A 24,730-nucleotide genomic window follows, 5' to 3' on the forward strand; every position below is an offset into this window, starting at 1 on the left:
CCTAGGCATAGCAATCCCCTACGCCATTTCCGAAATCAACCCAGTCAACATGAGGTGTATGGCCTCCGCAGCATTCGCTCTGTGGCCGTACATGACTTGTCAGTTACCATCCTGCTGCTACGACTCTAATTCTATTTACGATGCAGTCCTCTGTCCATCCGAACATACTACCCTTGAACACATGGGCTCTTTTCTTTTGAGACACCTTATGAGCTGTACCTTATCAAATGCTTTGTTGAAATCTCAATGTACTACATCAACTGGTGGTCCTTCATCAGTAATGTTTGTTTCCTTCTCAAAGCACTGTAGCAAGTTTGTCAAGTATTATTTCCCCTTTATAAAAGGATGTTAACTCTGTAGGATGTTATAGCACACTCAGTACCCTGTTATTTCATCTTTCATTGCCGGCATGAGCATCTACCCAGGTTGACCTAAATTGGCAATAATTGCTTGCTATCGGGTCGAAGTATTTTTCTCATCATGGTGTTATGTTCACAATCTTTCAATCCTCTGAGAATTTTCCCCAATCTAAGGATTTTTGCGACATTATCATCAGTGCATCCCTCGTATCTGTAGCTGCATTGTTCAACATGAGAGGATACAACTCATCACACCCCTTGGATATCTTCTCTACTGATTGGAGTCATGTTTGGAATTCTGTGCAGTGACATTCACTTTTAACAGTTTGCCAAATACTACCAGGAACAGAAATTGTCATCCAGCTGCAACTAAACTAAAGCTTTCAGCACAGAAGGAAGTCTTTCAATTCATTATGAACCTAATAACTCCTGAAAAGGGCAATACAATTTGCCTCAGTCCATAAATGTTCTTCCTCCAACATCCTGAGATGCATCATCTGTATTTCTTCAAATTTACCACAGATTCTGTTTCAATCATCCTTTCAGCAATACGCATGACAACAATTCGGCATTCTTAGTCCCCCTGTAGCCTCCGTTGCACACGTGCATTGTTAGATGATTATTTATTTGTGTGCCTGCTTTTTTGCTCGAATGGATAAAGGTAAATTTCTGTTCTTTTGTCATCAGTGCTATTGCCTCTTGTGAGCGGGTCCGGGCCGCGGGGGCCAGCCCCCGTGAGCGGGTCCGGGCCGCGGGGGCCGGCCCCCGTGAGCGGGTCCGGGCCGCGGGGGCCGGCCCCCGTGAGCGGGTCCGGGCCGCGGGGGACGGTCCCAGTGAGCGGGTCCGGGCCGCGGGGGACGGTCCCCGTGAGCGGGTCCGGGCCGCGGGGGACGGTCCCCGTGAGCGGGTCCGGGCCGCGGGGGACGGTCCCCGTGAGCGGGTCCGGGCCGCGGGGGCCGGTCCCCGTGTGCGGGTCGGGGCCGCGGGGGCCGGTCCCCGTGAGCGGGACAGGGCCGCGGGGGCCGGTCCCCGTGAGCGGGACAGGGCCGCGGGGGCCGGTCCCCGTGAGCGGGTCCGGGCCGCGGGGGCCGGTCCCCGTGAGCGGGACCGGGCCGCGGGGGCCGTTCCCCGTGAGCGGGTCCGGGCCGCGGGGGACGGACCCCGTGAGCGGGTCCGGGCCGCGGGGGACGGTCCCCGTGAGCGGGTCTGGGCCGCGGGGGCCGGTCCCCGTGAGCGGGACAGGGCCGTGGGGGCCGGTCCCCGTGAGTCAGCGGGTCAAGGCTGCCGGGGACAGTCCCTGTGAGCGGGACAGGGCTACGGGGGACCCTCCCTGTGAGCAGGTCCGGGCTGCGGGGGCCGGTCCCCGTGAGCAGGTCAGGGCTGCGGTGGCCGGTCCCCCTGAGCGGGTCCGGGCTGCGGGGGACGGCCCCACTGAGCGGGCCCGGGCTGCGGGGGACGGCCCCCCTGAGCGGGCCCGGGCTGCGGGGGACGGCCCCCCTGAGCGGGCCCGGGCTGCGGGGGACGGCCCCCCTGAGCGGGCCCGGGCTGCGGGGGACGGCCCCCCTGAGCGGGCCCGGGCTGCGGGGGACGGCCCCACTGAGCGGGCCCGGGCTGCGGGGGACGGCCCCCCTGAGCGGGCCCGGGCTGCGGGGGACGGCCCCCCGAGCGGGCCCGGGCTGCGGGGGACGGCCCCCCTGAGCGGGCCCGGGCTGCGGGGGACGGCCCCCCTGAGCGGGCCCGGGCTGCGGGGGACGGCCCCCCTGAGCGGGCCCGGGCTGCGGGGGACGGCCCCCCTGAGCGGGCCCGGGCTGCGGGGGACGGCCCCCCTGAGCGGGCCCGGGCTGCGGGGGACGGCCCCCCTGAGCGGGCCCGGGCTGCGGGGGACGGCCCCCCTGAGCGGGCCCGGGCTGCGGGGGACGGCCCCCCTGAGCGGGCCCGGGCTGCGGGGGACGGCCCCCCTGAGCGGGCCCGGGCTGCGGGGGACGGCCCCCCTGAGCGGGCCCGGGCTGCGGGGGACGGCCCCCCTGAGCGGGTCCGGGCTGCGGGGGACGGCCCCCCTGAGCGGGTCCGGGCTGCGGGGGACGGCCCCACTGAGCGGGTCCGGGCTGCGGGGGACGGCCCCCCTGAGCGGGTCCGGGCTGCGGGGGACGGCCCCCGAGCGGTTCCGGGCTGCGGTGGACGGTCCCCCTGAGCGGGTCCGGGCTGCGGGGGCCGGTCCCCCTGAGCGGGGCGGGACGGGGCTGCGTGGGCCGGTCCCCCTGAGCGGGGCGGGACGGGGCTGCGTGGGCCGGTCCCCCTGAGCGGGGCGGGTCGGGGCTGCGTGGGCCGGTCCCCCTGAGCGGGGCGGGACGGGGCTGCGTGGGCCGGTCCCCCTGAGCGGGGCGGGACGGGGCTGCGTCGGCCAGTCCCTCTGAGCGGGGCGGGACGGGGCTGCGGGGGCCAGTCCCTCTGAGCGGGGCGGGACGGGGCTGCGGGGGCCAGTCCCTGTGTTGGGGCGGGACGGGGCTGCGGGGGCCAGTCCCTCTGAGCGGGGCGGGACGGGGCTGCGGGGGACAGTCCCTGTGAGCGGGTCAGGGCTGCGGGGGACAGTCCCTGTGAGCGGGTCGGGACGGGGCTGCGGGGGACAGTCCCTGTGAGCGGGTCGGGGCTGCGGGGGACAGTCCCTGTGAGCGGGTCGGGGCTGCGGGGGACAGTCCCTGTGAGAGGGTCAGGGCTGCGGGGGACAGTCCCTGTGAGCGGGTCAGGGCTGCGGGGGACAGTCCCTGTGAGCGGGTCAGGGCTGCGGGGGACAGTCCCTGTGAGCGGGTCAGGGCTGCGGGGGACAGTCCCTGTGAGCGGGTCAGGGCTGCGGGGGACAGTCCCTGTGAGCGGGTCAGGGCTGCGGGGGACAGTCCCTGTGAGAGGGTCAGGGCTGCGGGGGACAGTCCCTGTGAGCGGGTCAGGGCTGCGGGGGACAGTCCCTGTGAGCGGGTCAGGGCTGCGGGGGACAGTCCCTGTGAGCGGGTCAGGGCTGCGGGGGACAGTCCCTGTGAGCGGGTCAGGGCTGCGGGGGACAGTCCCTGTGAGCGGTGCGGGACGGGGCTGCGGGGGACAGTCCCTGTGAGCGGGTCGGGTCGGGGCTGCGGGGGACAGTCCCTGTGAGCGGGTCGGGGCTGCGGGGGACAGTCCCTGTGAGAGGGTCAGGGCTGCGGGGGACAGTCCCTGTGAGCGGGTCAGGGCTGCGGGGGACAGTCCCTGTGAGCGGGTCAGGGCTGCGGGGGACAGTCCCTGTGAGCGGGTCAGGGCTGCGGGGGACAGTCCGTGTGAGCGGGTCAGGGCTGCGGGGGACAGTCCGTGTGAGCGGGTCAGGGCTGCGGGGGACAGTCCCTGTGAGCGGGTCAGGGCTGCGGGGGACAGTCCCTGTGAGCGGGTCAGGGCTGCGGGGGACAGTCCCTGTGAGCGGGTCAGGGCTGCGGGGGACAGTCCCTGTGAGCGGGTCAGGGCTGCGGGGGACAGTCCCTGTGAGCGGGTCAGGGCTGCGGGGGACAGTCCCTGTGAGCGGGTCAGGGCTGCGGGGGCAACTGGCTCTGAGTGCGTCAGGAGAGAGGGCGCAAGTCACTGTGAGCGAGTCAGGACAGAAAGGGCAAGTCGCCGTGGACGGGTGAGGACTGCAGGGGCAAGAGGCTGTGAGGGGTTCAGGACAGCAGTGGCAAGAGGCTGGGGACGGGTAATGACAGAGGAGGCAAGTCGCTGTCAGTTGCTAAGTACTGCAGGGGCAAGTGGCTGTGCGCGGGTGAGGACGGAAGGGGCAAGTGGCTGTGTGCGGGTGACGATGGCGGGGGCAAGTGGCTGTCAGGAGGAGGGGGTGGCGGAGGGTGGGGGGAATAGGAGGAGGAGCGGGAGGGTGGGGGAAATGAGGAGTAGGAGGAAGGGTGGGGGGTCAGGAGTAGCAAGGGTATGGTCAAAGGATTGGGGGGTGGGGCGGGAAGATGGAGGAAAAGGGTGGTGGGGGGAAGGAGGGGGTGGAAGAGGGTGGGGGTGAGAGGGGAGGATGGTGGGGGGAGGAGGAGGGGGAGAAGGGTGGGGGGAGTGGAGGAGGGGGAGGAGGAGGGTGGGGGGAGTGGAGGAGGGTGGGGGGAGTGGAGCAGGAGAAGGGGGGTGGGTGGAGTGGAGGTGGAGGAGGTCGTGGGGAGTGGAAGAGGAGGAGGAGGAGGAGGAGGAGGAGGACAAGGAGGTTGGGGGGAGTGGAGGAGGAGGAGGAGGCGGAGGGTGGGGGGAGTGGAAGAGGAGGAGGAGGAGGCTGGTGGGAGTGGAGGAGGAGGAGGAGGGTGTTGGGAGTGGAGGAGTCGAGGAGGAGTAGGAAGGAGAGGGAGAGGCTAAGTAGGAGGATGAGGAGGAGGGTGGTCAGGGGGAGGAGGAGGAGGGGGGAGAGATAATGGGAACTGCACATGCTGGAGAATCCAGTTTAACAAAGTGTGGAGCTGGATGAACACAACAGGCCAAGCAGCATCTCAGGAGCACAAAAGCTGACGTTTCGGGCCCAGACCCTCTATCACAGACGGGGATGGGGTGGGGGAACTGGAATAAATAGGGAGAGAGGGGGGAGGCGGACCGAAGATGGAGAGAAAACAAGCTTCAAAATCTCCCCTTCCCCCACTGCATCCCAAAACCAGCTCAGCTCGTCCCCTCCCCCCACTGCATCCCAAAACCAGCTCAGCTCGTCCCCTCCCCCCACTGCATCCCAAAACCAGCTCAGCTCGTCCCCTCCCCCCACTGCATCCCAAAACCAGCTCAGCTCGTCCCCTCCCCCCACTGCAACCCTGTTCTTCCTCTCACCCATCCCTCTGTCCCACCTCTCGCCACACCTCCATTTCCTACCTCTACCTCATCCTGCCTCCTTGACCTATCCATCTTCCCTGGACTGACCTATCCTCACCCGACCTCACCTATACTCTCCTCTCTACCTATCTTCTTTTCTCTCCTTCTTCGGTCCGCCTCTCCCTCTCTCCCTATTTATTCCAGTTCCCTCTCCCCATCCCCGTCTCTGATGAAGGGTCTAGGCCCGAAACGTCAGCTTTTTGCTCCTGAGATGCTGCTTGGCCTGCTGTGTTCATCCAGCTCCACACTTTGTTCACGTGGATTCTCCAGCATCTGCAGTTGCCCTTATCTCTCCTCCTCCTCAACTCCTCTATTGCCCCCCAGCCCACTCCTCCTCCTTCCCCCCAACCCTCCTCCTACTCCGTGATAACAAAGGAGGAGCAAGAGGAGGGTTGGGGGGGGAAGCAGGAGGGTGGGGGGGAAATGAGGAGGAGGAGGAGGGCGGGCGGAGAATGAGGAGGGTTGGGGGGAATGAGGAGGAGGGTAGGGGCTGGAAGGAGGAGGGGGGTAGGGGCTGGAAGGAGGAGGGGAGTAGGGGGTGGAAGGAGGAGGAGGGTGGGGGGATGAAGAGGAGGGGGGGGAAGGAGGAGGAGGGTGCTGAGGGGGGAGGCGGAGGGTGGGGGCAAAGGAGGTTGTGGAGGAGGGTGGTGGGGAAAGGAAGAGGAGGTTGGGGGGTGGAAGGAGGAGGAGGGTGGGGGGTGGAAGGAGGAGGAGGGTCGGGGAAAGGGGGGTTGGGGGGGAAGGAGGGGTGGTGGAGAAAGGAAGAGGAGGGTTGGGGGGGAAAGGAGGAGGAGGGTGGGGGGAAAGGAGGAGGAGGGTGGGGGGAAAGGAGGAGGGGGTGGGGGGGGAAAGGAGGAGGGGGTGGGGGGGGAAAGGAGGAGGGGGTGGGGGGGAAAGGAGGAGGGGGTGGGGGGGGAAAGGAGGAGGGGGTGGGGGGGAAAGGAGGAGGGGTGGGGGGGGAAAGGAGGAGGGGTGGGGGGGGAAAGGAGGAGGGGTGGGGGGGGAAGGAGGAGGGGTGGGGGGGGAAGGAGGAGGGGTGGGGGGGAAAGGAGGAGGGGTGGGGGGGGAAGGAGGAGGGGTGGGGGGGAAAGGAGGAGGGGGTGGGGGGTGGAAGGAGGAGGAGGGTGGGGGTGGAAGGAGGAGGAGGATGGGGGTGGAAGGAAGAGGAGGGTGGTGAGGAGGAAGAGGAGGGTGGTGAGGAGGGAGGTGGAGGGTGGGGGCAAAGGAGGTTGTGGAGGAGGGTGGTGGGGATAGGAAGAGGAGGGTGGTGGGGATAGGAAGAGGAGGGTGGTGGGGATAGGAAGAGGAGGGTTGGGGGGTGGAAGGAGGAGGAGGGTGGAGGGGTGGAAGGAAGAAGAGTGTGGGGGGGGAGATGGAGGACGAGGGTTGGGGGGGGGAGAAGGAGGAGGGTGGGTGGGGTGCTTGAGAGTGGGTCAGAACTGCAGGGGCCAGTCGCTGTGAGGTCAGGACCGAGGGGGCAAGTCGCCGTGAGCTTGTCAGGACCGAGGGGGCAAGTCGCTCTGAGCGGATCAGGACCGAGGGGGCAAGTCGCTGTGAGCGTGTCAGGACCGAGGGGGCAAGTCGCTGTGAGCGGGTCAGGACCGAGGGGGCAAGTCGCTGTGAGCGGGTCAGGACAGCAGGGGCAAGTCGCTGTGAGCGGGTCAGGAGTGCGGGGGCCAGTCACTGTGAGCGTCTCAGGACTGCGGGGGGGCAACTCCCTGTGAGCGTCTCAGGGCTGCGGGGGGGCAAGTCCCTGAGAGCGCGTCAGGGCTGCGGGGGGCAAGTCCCTGAGAGCGTCTCAGGGCTGCGGGGGCCAGTCCCTGTGAGCGAGTCAGGGCTGCGGGGGAAATCGCTGTCAGCGGGACAGGGCTGCGGGGGCCAGTCCCTGTGAGCGGGAGAGGACTGCAGGGGCCCAGTCGTCAGCAGATGTACTCTCTGACTAAGTACACTTTCTTGAAGGCGAGAGGTCCAATGATATCAGTTAAGCCCCCCTTGTTTTTGTATTGTGTACTTCTGACATATGCGCAAATGGACAACCTCACTCTCCTGCAAAGCTGCAGAATGAATCATGCTGCAATATTTGTCAACTCTCACGTGAGCACTGATACGTTCATAAATCTCACATCAATAAACTTACCTCTCAAGCTTCTCGCCTTCTAGAACTGTTTGTACTCGTAAATAACTCAAGCGAGGATGTTTGGCAAAGTGTTTCTTTGATCTGAACTTATTTTTCAGCACCTTGCTGAAATCACGCACATCTTCACCTGATGTTGTCTAAAAATGTAAAATAAATCAAATTTAGTTAAGAATTAATAATGAACCAATCTACTCAACTCACTCTATCATCCACGCTTTCCCTGCTAAATGTCTTTGAAGATGTAAAATTAAAGAGTCTGCAATTCTGAGGGAAAAAGTCACTATCTTTCTGTAAGATTATGATAAAGGTTAGATATGTCTGAATGTGAGTTTCGAACAATTAAGCTTGAGTTTCATACAGTCGTACAGCATGAAAAAAGATCCTTTGGTCCAACCAGTCTATGCTGATCACAATCCCAAACTGAACTAGATACACCTGCCTGTGCTTGGCCCATATCTCTCCAAAGATTTCTATCATCTTTCTATCTTCTGGCTACAACATCACCTCAACAGAATTCTCCATCTTGTGGTCAAATACTAAAACTATACAATTAACTCATTTCAAATGATACACAGATCCAGGATTCACATTAGTGGCCTTTCTGGTTGAATTGCTAATTATTTTAACAACAGTGCATTTTTTGTCCAATTATGCCATGTATAATTACTGATCCAAAATTCATCTCATTGGGTTTTTTTTTTGGTTTTTTGTATTGAGTCGAAGATGAGATCAATACATTGGTGAGAAATTATCTTGGTTTGCAGATTCAAAGTCACTATAGTCCCAGACGGGACCACAGGACTGCTCTCACAGTGGACAAAGAGATAACTGGAGGTGGTTTAAATTGAAGGTTGCCACACCTCAGATGAGGAGACAGGTTGAGAAGGAGACTCCTACATTGTAACTTCAGACAGTGTAGTATTCCATGCTGTTGGTATCATTCTGAATTACAAACCAGCCAACTGAGCTAACTGGCTCCCAGGCAAAATATACAATCAGTTTGGATAGATATGAACACCAAAGGAAAGTCGTCACAGCTGTGACAGTTTCAGATTCATGCATCCCCTGACAGAAGATACAGTCCAGGAGAGCATACAGTCTATAGACCAAGAGGTAATCGGATCTTGGAAGAAAGATGTTACAATAAACTGTGAATCCAATTGGCACAGGTAGCATGGAGGATTCTTTTTATAGTCACGGGATGTGGATGTTGCTGGCTGACCCCAATTATGAGGAACGGACGGCTGGAGCAGGACGGGGGGGTGGGGGGAAGGAGCAGGACGGGGGGGTGGGGGGAAGGAGCAGGACGGGGGGTGGGGGGCAGGAGCAGGACGGGGGGTGGGGGGCAGGAGCAGGACTGGGGGGGAGAAGAGGAGCAGGACGGGGCGGGGGAAAGGAGCAGGACGGGGGGGGGGAAAGGAGCAGGACGGCGGGGGGGGGAAAGGAGCAGGACCGGGGGGGGGAAAGGAGCAGGACGGGGGGGTGGAAAGGAGCAGGACGGGGGGGGGGGAAAGGAGCAGGACGGGGGGGGGGAAAGGAGCAGGACGGGGGGGGGAAAGGAGCAGGACGGGGGGGGGAAAGGAGCAGGACGGGGGGGGGAAGGAGCAGGACGGGGGGGGGAAGGAGCAGGACGGGGGGGGGAAGGAGCAGGACGGGGGGGGGGGAGGAGCAGGACAGGGGGCAAGGAGGAAGGGAGATGAACACAGCAGACAGGCTGACATCACCTCTACACCCAGAATATTCAGACCCTTCAGAAGCGTTTCTCCCTGCGACTCCTGAAACAGACTCTCGCAGCCATGCGCCGGCACCTCCACACACTGCAATCCAGCCTGCCCCAGCTCAGAGCCTCCCTCTCCCAGACCTGCACATGACCCCTGCTGTTTTTTATCCGCCGCAGGATCCACAGACTGAACACCCAGTTCCACTCAGCTTTACTGGACACCAAACATCCTAAGTACAACCAACTCACGGGTCCCTGCCACCCACAAGAGGATTCCTGCGCCTCCCAAATCCCGAGTCTGTACCTGCCCCGCCGCCATTGACCATGAAAACACGGCCGGAGACCCCACCGATGACGTCACATCCACCTCCGCCGGCCGCACCACTTCCGGAACCGCTGCTGCAGTCACCACCTCCACTTCCAGGTACTACACCTCAGACACCACCCTCACCCCTGCTGCTGCCGCCCACCCCGATCCTCCAACCGCCGACGGAACCCCGCCCACGGCCGACGGAACCCCGCCCACGGCCGACGACCTCATCGCTCCGCCCACAGCCAGCAGCCCCAGAGGCGACAGCCACACCCGGCTCTGCCGCATGTTCACCGTCTCCCCAGACCTCCCACTGACTGAGGACGAACGGTTAGTCCTCAGGAAGGGGCTCACCTTTGTCCCCAACAACCACACATCAACCAATACCAGTCATGATTGGACATAGAGCAGTTTTTCCACCGTCTTCACCTCCACGCCTACTTCTTCAACCGGGAGCCGAACCCTCCCTCCACTGACCCCTTCACCCTCTTCCAACACAAGTCCTCCTCCTGGAGACCACCCCCAGGCCTCCTACGCTCCCTCAACCTCTCCTTCTCCAACTGCCGTCGAGACATGAGCCGCCTCAACCTCTCCACCCCTCTCACCCACTCCAACCTCTTCCCTGCAGAACGGGCAGCCCTCCGCTCCAACCCCAACCTCACCATCAAACCCCCAGACAAGGGTGGCGCAGTGGTAGTATGGCGCACTGACCTCTACATCGCCGAGGGCAGACGCCAACTCTCTGACACCACCTCCTACCGCCCCCTTGATCATGACCCCACACCCGAGCACCAAACCATCATCTCCAACACCGTTCATGACCTCATCACCTCAGGGGACCTCCCACCCACCGCCTCCAACCTCATTGTTCCCCAACCCCGCACGGCCCGTTTCTATCTCCTTCCCAACATCCACAAACCTGCCTGCCCTGGTCGACCCATCGTCTCAGCCTGTTCCTGCCCCACCGAACTCACCTCCACCTATCTGGACTCCATTTTCTCCCCTGTGGTCCAGGAACACCCTACCTACGTCCGTGACACCACCCACTCCCTCCCCCTCCTCCAGGACTTCCAATGTCCTGGCCCCCAACACCTCATCTTCACCATGGACGTCCAGTCCCTATACACCTGCATTCCGCATGCAGATGGCCTCCAGGCCCTCCAATTCTTCCTGTCCCGCAGGCCCGACCAGTCCCCCTCCACCGACACCCTCATCCGCCTAGCTGAACTCGTCCTCACCCTCAACAACTTCTCTTTTGACTCCTCCCACTTCCTACAGACTAAGGGGGTGGCCATGGGCACCCGCATGGGCCCCAGCTATGCCTGCCTCTTTGTAGGTTACGTGGAACAGCCCCTCTTCCGCACCTACACAGGCCCCAAACCCCACCTCTTCCTCCGGTACATTGATGACTGTATCGGCGCCGCCTCTTGCTCCCCAGAGGAGCTCAAACAGTTCATCCACTTCACCAACACCTTCCACCCCAACCTTCAGTTCACCTGGGCCATCTCCAGCACATCCCTCACCTTCCTGGACCTCTCAGTCTCCATCTCAGGCAACCAGCTTGTAACTGATGTCCATTTCAAGCCCACCGACTCCCACAGCTACGTAGAATACACCTCCTCCCACCCACCCTCCTGCAAAAATTCCATCCCATATTCCCAATTCCTTCGCCTTCGCCACATCTGCTCCCACGATAAGACATTCCACTCACACACATCCCAGATGTCCAAGTTCTTCAAGGACCGCAACTTTCCCCCACAGTGATCGAGAACGCCCTTGACTGCGTCTCCTGTATTTCCCGCAACACATCCCTCACACCCCGCCCCCGCCACAACCGCCCAAAGAGGATCCCCCTCGTTCTCACACACCACCCCACCAACCTCCGGATACAACGCATCATCCTCCGACACTTCTGCCATCTACAATCCGACCCCACCACCCAAGACATTTTTCCATCCCCACCCCTGTCTGCCTTCCGGAGAGACCACTCTCTCCGTGACTCCCTTGTTCGCTCCACACTGCCCTCCAACCCCACCACACCCGGCACCTTCCCCTGCAACCGCAGGAAATGCTACACTTGCCCCCACACCTCCTCCCTCACCCCTATCCCAGGCCCCAAGATGACATTCCACATTAAGCAGAGGTTCACCTGCACATCTGCCAATGTGGTATACTGCATCCACTGTACCCGGTGTGGCTTCCTCTACATTGGGGAAACCAAGCGGAGGCTTGGGGACCGCTTTGCAGAACACCTCCGCTCAGTTCGCAACAAACAACTGCACCTCCCAGTCGCAAACCATTTCCACTCCCCCTCCCATTCTTTAGATGACATGTCCATCATGGGCCTCCTGCAGTGCCACAATGATGCCAGCCACCCAAAGGTTGCAGGAACAGCAACTCATATTCCTCCTGGGAACCCTGCAGCCTAATGGTATCAATGTGGACTTCACCAGTTTCAAAATCTCCCCTTCCCCCACCGCATCTCAAAACCAGCCCAGTTCGTCCCCTCCCCCCACTGCACCGCACAACCAGCCCAGCTCTTCCCCTCCACCCACTGCATCCCAAAACCAGTCCAACCTGTCTCTGTCTCCCTAATCTGTTCTTCCTCTCACCCATCCCTTCCTCCCACCCCAAGCCGCACCCCCATCTACCTACTAACCTCATCCCACCTCCTTGACCTGTCCGTCTTCCCTGGATTGACCTCTCCCCTCCCTACCTCCCAACCTATACTCTCTCCACCTATCTTCTTTTCTCTCCATCTTCGGTCCGCCTCCCCCTCTCTCCCTATTTATTCCAGAACCCTCACCCCATCCCCGTCTCTGATGAAGGGTCTCGGCCCGAAACGTCAGCTTTTGTGCTCCTCAGATGCTGCTGGGCCTGCTGTGTTCATCCAGCCTCACATTTTATTATCTTGGATTCTCCAGCATCTGCAGTTCCCATCATCTCTGACATCAGCTTCCCTGCGTCTCTGATGCTGCTTGTCCTGCTGTGTTCATCCAAATCAACACCTTGTTACCCCCCATTCTCCTTTGTTTGTGTTTTCTTGCTCTTCCTCCCTCCCTCTGATTCTCACCCCCTCTCTCACCTCTGCTGGCTCTAATTTCACTCCCTTGTCATGTTCCCTTATTTCCATCTTTCTGTCCCTTCTCTCTCTCTCTCCGCCCACAAACTCACTCTGGCTTTATTCACAGAGAGTACAAGAGGAAAGGAAACCAAAGCACGCAGCGCCTTCGGCTGAGAGAGAAATGAAGAACTGCCGGAGATTTTCCAAACCCTGACACAGGGGTTGCCTCTCTCTCTCTCTCGACAGTCTCTGTGACTGCCCCATCAAACCCCACACCCATTCCCGTCCCATGGTGTCTCTCCACTAACCCACCTCCGGTTGGAAATGCAAACACAAGTTGCTGGAAATGCTCAGCATCTGTGAAGTAAAAGTCCCGAGGTAGCGTTTTGGGTGCGATGACCCTTTCCCTCAGAGCTCCGGCTGGAAATGCTCCAGCCTCTGAGACAGGGTCCCCTTGAGGTCGGAGAGCTGCGGCTCCACCTCGGCTGTTCGCTTGGCATCAGGAGCTCCCCTCAGTCCCTGGAAGGGGTATGATCACCCCCTAACCTTATACTGACAGTGGTTGTGTCCTTCCCTCATCCCCGGGAGCCCCTCCTGCCTTCTCACCTTGTTGCCAGGGTGCTATTTGACTACGGAGGGCTGTGCGATAAAGATCCTACTTCCCACAGCAGCAGGGGGAGGGGGCATCCCTTCGCTCCTAAAACACCTCCTCCCATCCAATCTTGTGGCAATGGCTGTTCGGCTGCAGAAAGCGGCGCTGCCCGTGACCCCAAACCTCCCTACAACACCCCTCTCCTAATCCGACCCTTTTGCAGTAGCTGTCGGCCACTCAGTCACTGGGCTGCACACTAGTGACTCTCCCCATGTCCACTCACTTCCAGGACGGCTATCCTCCAACCCCGACCCCATCCCATCCGCCTCCTTCCCTTTACCATGTGGTACGAGAGCTGCAGGCTGGTTGGCTATGGAAACCCGCGCAAGGCTGAATAACAGACACCCTCCCGATGTCCCCAGCCTTCCCCTCACCCGGGGAGGGGAATTCTCACCCCCAAAACATCCATTCCCAACACCTCGCTTTGGGATAGGAGCGGCGCAGGATGTGAAACAGGGACCGTGCTCATGTCCCCAATCCTCCCTTCACCCCAAACCACCACCCCCAGCTTACCTTGCAGTAGGACATAGTTGTAGGCTGCTCAGCTACGGAAGGCGTCGCGGACCCGTGGCCGGATGCTCGGGGAGCGCGGGCTCGGTGCCAGGCAGCTGTGCCCAGGCGCCGGGTGAAGAGGCCTTCTCCCACCTTGGATCCCCGCTCCCGACGCAGGGCCGAGCCACTGAGCAGCGAGCGCTCCAGCAGCCAGGATGCCTGCTCCCAGCCCGGTGGTCATGCTGGAGGCCGCTGGAGAACATGAGGTTGTAGGGGTCCGGGAGCGTGGTGCGATGATCCCCGCTGCCGAACAGCTGGGTCCTCAGAACCCTCCTGGGAAAAGGGATCGAGACAGGGGACTCGTCGCCGACGGAGAGCGGGGGAAAGGCGTGAGTAGGAACAGGAGAGGAAGGGGATTTACTGAGAGGGAGAAAGAGACAGACTCTGTGTGTGTGTGAGAGAGAGAGGATCAGAAATGCAGTCTGATTGCGGATGGGTTGGGTTTAAATAGAGATTTTTAAACTTCGTTCAAAAAAACTCACAATGCTCCCTGCTGAGCGGGTGGAGAGGCTCGGATAGAGAGGAAGAGAGACACAGGGGGGCGCGGGAGAGGGGACAGAGAGAGGTTCACAGGGAGAGACGGAGAGACAGGGGAGACAGGGGAGAGAGAACGGCAGAAGCACACACAGAGGGAGCCAGATACAAGACGAGAGATAGAGAGGGGCGCACACAGAGACCAAAGAGACAGAGTGAGAGAGGAGAGAGACAGAAGTGCACAGCGAGGTGGCAGAGACAAGACGACAGAGAGAGACAGAGACATAGAGTGAGGCACACACAGAGAGTTGGAGAGACAGAGATTGTGTGTGTGGCGGGGGGTGAGTTTGGAGAAAATAGGAGAGAGAGAGACAGAGTCGTCCAGTTGTACAGCAGGGAAACAGACCCTTCAGTCCAACTCCTCCAGGCCGACCAGACACCGTAACTGACTAGTTCTGTTTGCCAGCCTGGAGCCCATATCCCTCCAGCCCCTTCCTATTCATGTGTCCCTGCAGGTGACTTCTCAATACTGTGAGTATAACAGCCTCTGTCACTCCTCTGGCAGTTCATGCCACACACAAACTACACTCGGGAGAACACGTTGGCGCCAAATCCCCCTCCCATCCTCTGAGAAAAGGAACCGGAAATGACATCACCAACCCAAGGAAACCGGAACACTTAAAGAGAAGGCGGGACCTAACTCCAGCGCTTCCCCGGATGCTCCCTGAAGATTTTACCCGGAATGGTGCCGAAACGTCTGCAAACTAACCTTCCAGCTCAGTGAGCAATCTTACATCCAGAACCTCAACCCTGAGCTACAAATCTTCTCAAAACTCGATAATGCTTTGCCACTTGATTAACAGGTGCATCCTTTTTTTAAAAAAAAATAAACTTTTTTTGCTGGATGTATGACTGACTGGCCAGTGTTTATTGTCCTTCCTTAACTGAGCCTTGGGAGCTCTGCAGACCAATGCTATCAACGTGGATTTCACAAGCTCCAAAATCTCCCCTCCCACCACTGCATCCCAAAACCAGCCCAGCTCGTCCCCTAATCTGTTCTTCCTCTGACCGATCCCCTCCTCCCAGCTCAAGCCAAACCCCCATTCCCTACCAACTAACCTCTTCCTGCCCCCTTGACCTGTCGGTCCTCCCGAGACTGACCTGTCGGTCCTCCCCAGACTGACCTATCCCCTCCCTACCTCCACACCCACACTCACCTGTACTGGCTTCATGTCCGCCCCTTTTACTTAAGACGAGAAGACATCGGAGTGGAAGTAGGGCCATTCGGCCCATCAAGTCCACTCCACCATTTAAATCATGGCTCAGGGGCATTTCAACTCCACTTCCCTGAACTCTCCCCGTTGCCCTTGATTCCTCGTGAGATCAAGAATTAGTCGATCTCTGCCTCGAAGGCATCCAACGTCCTGGCCCCGACTGCACTCCGTGGCAATGATTTCCACAAGCCCGCCACTCTCTGGCTTTACAATTGTCATCTCATTTCCGTTTCAAATTTACCCCCTCTAATTTTTAGGCTGTGCCCACGGGTCCTAGTCTCCCGGCCTCACGGAAACAACTTCCTAGCGTCCACCCCTTCTGAGGCAGACATTATGTTGTAAGTTTCTATTAGATCTCCCCTCAACCTTCTAAACTCTGATGAGTACAATCCCAGGATCCTTAGCCGTTCATCATATGTAAAACCTACCACTCCAGGGATCATCCGTGTGAATCTCCGCTGGACACGCTCCAGGGCTAGTATGTCCTTTCTGAGGTGTGGGGCTCAAAATTGGACATGGTATTCTAAATGGGGCCTAACTAGAGCTTTATAAAGCCTCAGAAGCACATCGCTGCTTTTATATTCCAACCCTCTTGCGATAAAGGACAACATTACATTCGCTTTCTTAATTACGGACTCTACCTGCAAGTTAACCTTTAGAGAATCCTGGACCAACACTTCTAGATTCCTTTGTACTTGAGCTTTACGAATTTTCTCACCATTTAGAAAATAGTCCATGCCCGTATTCTTTTTACCAAAGTGCAAAACCCCACATTGAATTTCATCAGCCATTTCCTGAACCACTCTCCTAAACTGTCTAACTCTTTCTGCCGCTTCTCCACCTCCTCAGTACTACCTGCCTGTCCACCTATCTTCGTATCATCGGAAAACTTCGCCAGAATGACCCCGGTCCCTTCATCCAGATCATCAATACGTAAGGTGTACAGCTGCGGCCCCGACACCGAAACCTGCGACACCAATCGTCACCGGTTGCCATGCCGAAAAACAGCCTTTTATCCCAACTCTCTGCCTTCTATCAGACAGCCAATCCTCAATCCAAGCCAGTAGCTCATCTCGAACACCATGGGCCCTCACCTTGCTCAGCAGCCTCCCGTGAGACACTTACGTAAGGCCTTTTGGAAGTCTAGATAGATAACATCCACTGGGTTTCCCTGGGCTAACATACTTGTTACCTCTTCAAAGAATTCTAACAGGTTTGGCAGGCACGACCTCCCCTTACTACATCCATGCTGACTTGTTCTAATCTGACCCTGCACTTCCAGGAATTTCAAAATCTCATCCTTGACAATGATTCAAGAATTTTATTAACTACCGAAGTCAGGTTAATCGGCCTGTAATTTTCCATCTTTTGCCTTGATTCTTTCTTAAACAAGGGGGTTACAACATCAATTTTCCAATCATCTGGGACTTACCCTGACTCCAGGGACTTTTGAAAGATCACATCCAAAGCCTCTGCTATTTCCTCAGCCACCTTCCTCAGAACTCTAGGATGTAGCCCTTCGGGGCCAGGAGATTTAGCAATTTTTAGACCTTTTAGCTTTTCTAGCACTTTCTCTTTTGTAATGCCTACCGTACTCAACTTTGCCCCCTGACTCTCCCTAAGTGTTGGCATACTACTCATGTCTTCCACTGTGAAGACTGACGCAAAGTACTTATTAAGTCCTTCAGCTACTTCCTTATCTCCCATCACCAGCCTTCCAGCATCAATTTGGAGCGGCCCAGTGTCTACTTTTGCCTCATGTTTGTTTCTTATGTATTGAAAGAAGCTTTCACTGTGATTTCTAATATGACTAGCTAGCCTACCTTCATATTTGATCCTCTCCTTCCTTATTGCTCGTCTGTCTCCTCTGCACCTATCTTCCCCTCTGTCCATCTTCAATCTGCCTTCCCCCTCTCCCTGTTTATTTCAGAACTGTCTCCTCCTCCCTCTTTTCTGATGAAGGGTCTCTGCCCGAAATGTCAGCTTTTGTGTTCCTGAGATGCTGCTTGGCCTGCTGTGTTCATCCAGCTCCACACTTTGTTATCTTGGATTCTCCAGCATCTGCAGTTCCCATTTTCTTTTTATTTTGGGGGCAGCTGCTGTCAATACCCACCCAAACAAAAGCTTCATTTGTCATTTTCAAAATTGGTAATAGCCCACAATCTGCTGAGTGAACAAAAAAAGTACCCATTTGCCTGTGACTCTCAGATGAATTTCTTTCCGATTTGTTTATTCTTTATTGAGACATAGCTGTTGCTGATTGTCCAGCATGAACTGACTTCTTGAACAGCTTCATGTTGCTGTACAGAGACCCACAATGCTGTTCCAAAAGAGATTACGAAGATAGACTCAGTAACAACCATTCATTTCCAAATAAGTTTGTGAGTAGCTTGGAGGTGATTTTTACTGGGGTTAGTGCTACCATGTCTGATGTCCTTGCCCTTGAAGATGAGTTTTCTAAGTCTGGAAAGGTGTGTGTCAGAATAGTGGGTAAAAAATGTGGCAGTGCATCTTGTACAGGGACACATTATTGTCTCTTGGAGTTGGCTGTGGAGAGAATGGATACGGTGCCAATCAAGGGGCTGCTTTGGCCTAGACTCAAGATTGTTTTCAGTGTTGTTGGATCTGCACCGTCATTGACACACTTCTGACTTGAGAATTGGAGGAGGGCTGCAGGCTTCGGAGTGTCAGCAGTTTCTACATCAAATCGCAGAGTCGTCTTGCTTTGTCTCTGAGTCTGTGGCCCCGAGTGATATCTAAAACCAGGTCATCTCTCTTGTGAGCTTGTTATTCTAAACTGGACATTGCGCTTTCTTTACTCAGAGAGTAGTAAGGGAATGGAATGCTTTGCTTGCAACGGTAGTAGATTCGCCAACTTTCGGTACATTTAAGTCGTCATTGGATGAGCACATGGACGTACATGGAATAGTGTAGGTTAGATGGGCTTCAGATCGGCATGACAGGTCGGCACAACATCGAGGGCCGAACGGCCTGTACTGCGCTGTAATGCTCTATGTTCTAATGGTCTCTTCATTATAGAAAAGAGGTGATTGCATTTGAGCATGTGTGGAGGACATTCATCAGGATGTTCTGAGGGAGTGAAGCATTTTAACTCGATGGAGAGTCTGGATAAGTTTGAGATAACAGGAACTGTCAATGCTGGAGTCTGAGATAACACAGCGTGGAGCTGGAGGAACACTGCAGGCCAGGCAGCATCACTGTTTTATCTGGATAAGGTTGGCTTGTTTTCTTCCGAATAGGGAAGGTTGAAGAAGGTCCTGAAAAAATGGTCTGCATTCTGATGGGTCTCGGCGAGGGAAGCAGAACGACCATTCATGGGGTGGGAGGTTGGGGGGGCGGGGGGACGGGGGGGGAAGAGATACATACATTTAAGCTAAAAGGCTCAGAAGGAATTTCAGGAAAGAAAAGACACCCAGAAGGTGCTGGGGGTTTGGAATTCATTGTCTGGGACTTTAGTTGAGGTGGTGGATAATCTTTTCACATTAAAGAAAAAGGGTTGGTACAGCACTTAAAATGAAATAACATTCAAGGCAACGGGCCTATTGCTAAAACATGAGCCGAATGTGAACTTAGTGTGGCTTCAGTGGTTACAGACACAATGGAATGAAGTGCTTGTTCAATTCACACAGATGATCCCTGGAATGGTAGGCTTCACCTACGATGAATGGCTAAGGATCCTGGGATTGTACTCACTACAGTTCAGAAGGTTGAGGGGAGAACTAATAAAAACTTACAAGATAATGTATGGTTTAGAAGAGGTGGACGCTAGGAGGTTGTTTCCGTTAGCAGGGGAGACGAGGACCCGTGGGCACAGCCTTAAAATTCGAGGGGTTCAATTTAAAACTGAAATCAGACGACATTTCTTCAGGCAGAAAGTGGTGGGCTTGTGGAATTCATTGCCGCAGAGTGCAGTGCAGGCCGGGATTTTGGACGCCTTCAAGGCAGAGATTGACAAATTCTTGATCTCAAAAGGAATCAAGGGCTACGCGGAGAGTGCAGGGAAGTGGTGTAAAAATGCCCATCAGCCATGATTTAAATGGTGGAGTGGACTTGATGGGGCGAATGGCCTTACCTCCACTCCTATGTCTCACGGCCTTATGGTCTAATTCTGGAGAATTCTCTTATTCTATGATTCTGGAGCAGGGGACAGTGAGTGGACAGCACAGGACAGTTCACTTAACTTCTCCTTTACCAATCTTCTATCTGCCTCCCCACTTCTCCCTATTTTTTTCAGAATCCCCTTCTCCTCCACCATTTTTGAAGAAGGGTCTCGACCCGAAACGTCAGCTTTCTTGCTTCTCTGATGCTGCTCGGCCCGCTGTGTTCATCCAGTTCTACACCTTGTTGTCTCAGATTCTCCAGCATTGGCAAGTTCCTACTATCTCTTGAGGAAGCTTACTTGTTTTTGCACCCAAACTGTGGTGAGAATGTGGAACGCACCGACTGTGTGGGTGGTAGAGTCAGAAACCATGACGACATTTAACAAGTCTTTGATTGGGCATTTGCGATGCCAAGGCATACAAGGCTCTGGGTCGAGAGCTGGGAAATGTGATGAGAATAGTTTGGGACTTGCATCTTGTGAGGGCACATACAATTTGCTGAAGGGTCTGTTCCATTGCCATGGCACTCTATTATGCTGTCCCTCAATGATCCTACGACAAGTAAGTGAAGGTTTACAGAAACAGATAGTTTTCAAGGACAATGCCAAAAGGAAAAGTGATGCACAGGCAAAGTGCATGTAAGAATTTAACCAAGGATTAACACCACTGAAGAACTGGAATTTGTGCCAATGCACCAAACGTGCAGATGAAAATGCAGTGTCCAGTTTGATTGCAAACAGCAACAACCACCAGTTAGTAACATGATCAATGGAAATATCTGAATGCCTGCTGTTGTGATCTCAAGCATTTACCTGCGTCGAGTGAAATCCACCACCATAGTTCTGTTGCATCATTGGCCACCTGGCAATCGGTGTTGCATAGTCAATATCATTCCTTGACAACGCTTGAAGCAAGGCAGAAGCAGTGGTTTCCACAGTCATCGCAGAAGCCTGTGCTGCTTCAATTGGATACGGCTTCTCGTCCTCCAACAATGGAGGCTTTCCAGGAACCAACATCAGAATCTGTCATTTGAGAAAGGGATTAGCTGAGAATAAAGTTTACATCATATAGATTTTTGTTTGCATTTCACCAACACAACAATGGTTTTGCTGGTCAAGATCCAGCATTATCTCACCACTGATGTCTATAACATTCTCCATACTTTCCGCTCAGTGATGGGTCCTTTTGTTTGGGAAAAATAGGCACCTTCAAATGCAAATGGATCAAGGTGAGCTTTAGTTTCTCATCAGGCTACATGGCAGTTATTACAAGATGTTACGAACAAAAGGTGAAGGAGCAGATGAAACCATTCACCAGTCTGGATGATCTTCTTGCCCTCATCCTGAGGAGGCATCACAGATCTTAACTTACACGCAATTCAAATTATTTCATGCAATGACAAGACTGAATGTTCCGGATACTGCAAATGCCATGGCACCTGGCAGCATCCCACAAACTGTCCTGGAACAATGTGCCCCAAGGTCGCCACGCCAACAGTAAATGTTTTCCAGTACATTTTTAAACACTTGCAACACTCACATTTCAGAGAAAGATGACCTATCACGCAATCGGCAGACAAATTGTCCTGACCAATTATGACCTCAATGTATTCTCAATCATCAGCAAAGTAATGCAACATCTGGATGACAGTGCTGTCAAACAGCTGCACACTAAGGTTCAGTTTACTTTTCGTCATGCCACACTTCTCGTAACCTCGTTCAGGATTTACCACAAATATGATCAGAGATCCTGAGCTTGAAAAGGAAGGAAAGTGCAATCTGTCATTTCCACCCTGGCAACTTCTGATTGAATGTGGTGTTAAGCAGAGGAATAGAAAATTGAGTCAGTGGCATTCACTGGATACCTGCACTGGTTGAAGTCATGTCTTCATTTGAACCAAAGTGGAGACATGAACGTTCATTGAATATTGTCCAGGTGTCCAGCAGAATTCATGACTTTTCCAACAGTGAAGTCAACGATGAGAAAATACAGTGAGACTTGGACAACGATCAGGCTTGGCCTGATAAACGATAAGTAACATTTGCACCATACAAGTGCGAAGCAGCAATCAGCTCCAACAAGAGCGAATATGACCATATCACAAAATTCCATGGAAATGAGGTAAGAAAAATTCAGTGCTTGTCTTTGACTCTCACAGAATCCGTGAGCTTAAGAATTTAATTCTCCTGTACTGTCGCCCACTGAGGTACTTGGCTATCCACTTAATCAAGGTTAACACTGATCTAAAACTAAACTGGAACGGTTATATAATCAGCAGCTGCCAGGTCCGTGGTACAAACCGCCCTGCTGTGGGACAGGGTCAGGCAAATCCAAGTGAGTGATCGTGGTTGGAGACTCATTCGTTGGGGGCATAGTTTCTGTAGCCACATTTGAGATACCAGGGCTGTGTGTTGCTTCTCTGGTACCAAGGTCAAGGACATCTCTGAGTGGTTGCAAGAAATTCTTAAGGGGGAGGGTGAGCAGCCAGAGGCCATTGTGCACATTGGTACCAATGACGTAGGTAGAAAGAGGGATGAGATCCTGTGGACTGTGTACAAGGAGTTAGCAAAGAGGCTGAAAGGCAGGACCTAGAGGGTAATAATTTATGGGTTGCCACGAGTGCCACATGTTAGTGAGTTAAGTCAGAGAAAGATAGGTGAGATGAATGCATTGGTTAAGGAGCTGGTACTGGGGGCAGGCTTTCAGGTTCATGGATAATTGCGTCCGCTTCTTGGGCAAGGGGTGACCTGTGCAAGAGGGATGGGTTGCACCTAAACTGAACAGGAACAAATACCCTCACAGGGAGGTTTGCTAGTGCTACTTGGGAGGATTTAAAGACTGGCAGGCAGCTGGGAACCAGAGCAGCAGGTCAGCAAGTAGATGAATTGATGGCAGGTACATGCTGGGACCAATAAATCAGAAAAGAATGGCAGTCAGAGACAGGTACATGAACATGATGGCACGAACAAGCTGAAATATGTTTATTTCACTGCCAGGAGTATTACAGGTAAGGCAGATGAGCTTAGAGCCTGGATCAGTACATGGGACTCTGATGTTGAGGCCATTACAGAGGCTTGGTTGAGACAGAGACCGGACTGGGTGCTCAATGTTCCAGGGTTTCATTGCTTTAGACAAGATAGAGGGGAAGATAAAAGGAGGAGGTGCACTCCTAACCTGTGGGAAATGTTGCATCTGTACCTAGAAAGGACATTCTGGAGGGCTTGCCCACTGAGGCAACAGAGGTAGCGTTCAAAAATAAGATAGACACAATCACTCTGATCAGATTAAACTAATAGCCTGCTCCCCTTTTGCCACTGACACACTGAGGAACAAATATGTAGGCAGCTTTTGAAACAATGCAATGAGTCAGAGTTGTCACAGTCAGTGAATTTAACCTCCCCGGTATTGACTGGGACTCCCTTACAACAAGAGTTTAAATGAGGCTGAATTTGTTAAGACTATCCAAGAGAGTTTCTTGACACAGTATGTGGATAGAAGATGGGCCATGCTGGACTTTGTCCTGGTCAGGTAACTGGTGAGAAGGGTGGGAAAGCATTTTGGAAATAGTGATCACAACTCCTTCAATTTTAAGATTGCTATGAAGAAGGACAAGTCAGGACCTTGGGGGAGAGTAAATTATATCAATTTTAGGTAGGAGCTGGGGAGTGTTAATTGGGGGGAGCTGTCACATTTGCCATATGGGAATTGTTTAAAGGCCTGCTTATGAGTTTAGGATCAGGAAGGAGGAAGGACAACAATGGCAAGGTAAAAGACCCTTGGATAATTGGGGAGGTTGTGAAGTTAGTCAAAAGGGAAAAACAAAAATATATCAGGTTTAGGAAGCTAAAATCGAACAGGGCTGACATAAAGAAAGCAGAAAAAGAAAGGCGATCAAATGACCTTGGCAAGGAGGGTTGAAGGAAATCCCAAGGCATTCTGTGCATACATCTAAAACAAGGGGTTAAATAGCAAGAAGGTACGACCATTCAGGATAAAGGAGGGAACTTGTGTTTGGAAGCAGAGGATGTGGGCAAGATCCTAAATTAAGTCCGTGCATCACTATTCACTCAGGCGAAGGGTGTGGAGGATAGTGGGATTTGTGTGGAGCATGCTCATGTGATAACAGCATTTTGAAATCAAGAAAGAGCATTAAGGTGGATAAGTCCTCAGGACCCAATGGTATCTCCTCAAGGTTTTTGAGCGAGGTGAGAGAAGAGATTGTCGGGGCATTCAGCAATATCTTTGTATCCTTGGTAGCCACTGGAGGGGTACTGGAGGATTAGCAAGTTGCTAAATGTTCTTCTTCTGTTCAAGAAGGGAAATAGGGTCAATCCAGGAAACTATAGACTAGCGAGTTTCTCATCGTTCATTGGAAGCTATTGGAGAGAATTCTTAGGGATTGTATTCATCTGTATTTGGAACAGCATGGCCTCATTCGGGACAGTCAGCATGGCTTTGTGCAGGGCAGGTCATGTCTTCCTAACTTGACTGAATTTTTTGAGGAGGTGACGAATGTGATCAATGAAGGTAGAGCAGTGGATATTGTTGACATGGATTTTAGCAATACTTTCAACAAGGTGCCTCATGATAGGATCATCCAGAAAATTAAGATGCACCGAGTCAATGGTGGCTTGGATGCTTGGATTCACAACTGGCTTGCCCAGAGAAGACAGAGGCAAGAGGTGGAATGGTGCTTTTCAGGCTGTAGATCCAGGACGATTGGTGTTCCGCAGGGATCTGTGCTGGGACCTCTGCTGTTTGTGGTCTATACAAAATGACTGAGGTGAAAATATAGATGTATGGGTAAGCAAGTTTGCAGACAATAGAATGATTGGGAGAATCAGGATGAGTGTAGACGTCATAAAAGGATACAGATCAGTTGCAGAAACGGCAAGTGGATTTTAATCCATTAAATGTGAGATGCTCCACTTTGGGAAATCAACTATTACAGAAAAATATACAGTTAATGGCACCCCTCAGTGCAGAATTGTTAAGGTGGGGATGCAGGTGCACTCAATCTGTTCATTGAGAACTGTCGACGTGCTATCACCTCAATTTCTCTGTTCCCTGCACCAAACCCAACCTACGTCCTGCCCAACTGACTGCCCTCCACGCACTCATATCTCACCCTGACTTTGTTATTAAGCCTGCCGATAAGGTGGTGCTGTTGTGGTCTGGTGAGCTGAAGTCTACCTTGCAGAGGCTGAGCG

At 54.7% G+C, this 24,730-nt stretch overlaps 1 protein-coding gene across 1 annotated transcript in view; it reads right to left on the minus strand.

Annotated features, from left to right (window-relative positions):
* The window catches only part of LOC132207648 (uncharacterized), a 501,523-nt gene extending 492,285 nt beyond the window's left edge, over window positions 1-9,238 (minus strand). Inside the window, exons 1-2 of the mRNA XM_059643579.1 lie at window positions 9,078-9,238; window positions 7,354-7,490 (exon numbers count right to left, since the gene is read on the minus strand). The gene's annotated coding sequence lies outside the window, so the exon portion shown is untranslated. The remainder of the gene's footprint in view (window positions 1-7,353; window positions 7,491-9,077) is intronic.
* Window positions 9,239-24,730: the final 15,492 nt, after the last annotated feature.

This window comes from Stegostoma tigrinum, unplaced genomic scaffold (assembly GCF_030684315.1).
Source record: "Stegostoma tigrinum isolate sSteTig4 unplaced genomic scaffold, sSteTig4.hap1 scaffold_117, whole genome shotgun sequence".
In the NCBI taxonomy this organism is placed as follows: Eukaryota; Metazoa; Chordata; class Chondrichthyes; order Orectolobiformes; family Stegostomatidae; genus Stegostoma; species Stegostoma tigrinum.